Source organism: Borostomias antarcticus (genome assembly GCF_949987555.1).
Source record: "Borostomias antarcticus genome assembly, chromosome: 17".
Taxonomy (NCBI): Eukaryota; Metazoa; Chordata; class Actinopteri; order Stomiiformes; family Stomiidae; genus Borostomias; species Borostomias antarcticus.
This window is the reverse complement of record NC_140250.1, coordinates 266,411-268,910: the sequence shown is the minus strand read 5'-3', so window position 1 is coordinate 268,910 and position 2,500 is coordinate 266,411.

The window sequence follows — 2,500 nt, the reverse complement described above, 5'->3', positions numbered from 1 at the left end:
ACAAGGGGTCTGTCTTGAAAAAAATGACCTGTAACCCCCCCCCGGCACACCATCCAATAAGGACGACGCGGTTTTGACCTGCAGACTGAGACTAGTGTTATTATCAGCCGGGGGGGGGTCAATTTGCCAAAATCCTGATTTCATTTTTATCGTTTGTCAATCTTGTTTACGCACCCTGTGTTGAGAGCGCTAGCAGTTTTTAATTATTGTTGACTTTATATTATTTGAAGGTTTGTGTTCTGTGCCAAAGAGGTCTCGCTGAACCTGGGGTGTGCTCAGAATGTTTCACAACTGAAAACGTCAATACAATAGTTTGAATTTTTCCAAAACGTTTTATGTTTACTAAAACACTGAATGAATGCTCAATTGCTCTGACATTTGTAATCCTCAAACATATGGAAATATCTTTCTACCATGGGAGGTATTAGCTGTTTACAAAAAACTTTCTTTTACACTTTTTACATTATAGTCTCTTAATCATCGCTTAAAGCATCCTGAATACACCCCTGGTTATTCATGTTTATTTGATTTGAATGTCTCTTGCTGTATGACTTAAATTGTTACATAAAATACATTTTTACAAAACTAACTTTTGGTTTCCTTCTTTTCTATACAGAATATAAAGTTGTTCAGGTATTTATATCAAATACATGAAAGTGTCAGGTTTAGGCTGCCACAGCTAATGATGCATTAGATATCAAAAGATATGTACAGTTGAATATCATTAGCATGCCAGTGATATGAGACATCTTTACATGTGTTAATAATCAGTCCTAGGGGAAGCATAATAGTACAAGCAATTCTGATCAGAGATCTGCCACCCAGGGGTCTCTAGTCCATTCCTAGGCCAAGCAGTGAACAATTCAATTATTTCCACCCGAAAAAAAACCATAAGGGGTATGTATGGAGTTTTTTTTTTTTGACCAAATTGATTTTTATCTACAATCTTCATGAACATTCACATGTATGTAGTACAAGCAATTCTGATCAGAGATCTGCCACCCAGGTGTGTCTAGTCCATTACTAGGGTGAGCAGTGAACAATTGAATTATTTCCACCAGAATAAAAACATAAGGGGTATGTATGGCGGTTTTTTTTCAGACCAAATTTATTTTTATCTACAATCTTCATGAACATTCACAGGTATGTAGTACAAGCAATTCTGATCAGAGATCTGCCACCAGCAGTGAACAATTTAATTTTTTCCACCCAAAAAAAAACATAAGGGGTATGTATGGCGTTTTTTTTTCAGACCAAATTTATTTGTATCTACAATCTTCATGAACATTCAAAGGTATGTAGTACAAGCAATTCTGATCAGAGATCTGCCACCAGCAGTGAACAATTTAATTTTTTCCACCCAAAAAAAAACAAGGGGTATGTATTGCGTATTTTTTCAGAACAAATTTATTTTTATCTACAATCTTCATGAACATTCACAGGTATGTAGTACAAGCAATTGTGATCAGAGATCTGCCACCCAGGGGTGTCTAGTCCATTCCTAGGCCGAGCAGTGAACAATTTAATTTTTTCCACCTGAAAAAAAACATAAGGGGTATTTATGGCGTTCTTTTTTCAGACCAAATTTATTTTTATGTACAATCTTCATGAACATTCACAGGTATATAGTACAAGCATTTCTGATCAGAGATCTGCTACCCAGGGGTGTCTAGTCCATTCCTAGGCCGAGCAGTGAACAATTAAATTTTTTCCACCCAAAAAAAAACATAAGGGGTATGTATGGCGTTTTTTTTTCAGACCAAATTTATTTTTATCTACAATCTTCATGAACATTCACAGGTATGTAGTACAAGCAATTCTGATCAGAGATCTGCCACCAGCAGTGAACAATTTAATTTTTTCCAACCGAAAAAAAACATAAGGGGTATGTATGGCGTTTTTTTTCAGAACAAATTAATTTTTATCTACAATCTTCATGAACATTCAAAGGTATGTAGGACAAGCAATTCTGATCAGACATCTGCCACCAGCAGTGAACAATTTAATTTTTTCCACCTGAAAAAAACATAAGGTATGTATGGCGTTTTTTTTTCAGACCAAATTTATTTTTATCTACTATCTTCATGAACATTCAAAGGTATGTAGTACAAGCAATTCTGATCAGAGATCTGCCACCCAGGGGTGTCTAGTCCATTCCTAGGCCGAGGAGTGAACAATTTAATTATTTCCACCTGAAAAAAAACATAAGGGGTATGTATGGCGTTTTTTTTTCAGACCAAATGTATTTTTATCTACAATCTTCATGAACATTCACAGGTATGTAGTACAAGCAATTCTGATCAGAGATCTGCCACCAGCAGTGAACAATTTAATTTTTTCCACCCGAAAAAAAACATAAGGGGTATGTATTGCGTTTTTTTTCAGAACAAATTTATTTTTATCTACAATCTTCGTGAACATTCACAGGTATGTAGTACAAGCAATTTTGATCAGACATCTGCCACCAGCAGTGAATAATTTAATTTTTTCCACCCGAAAA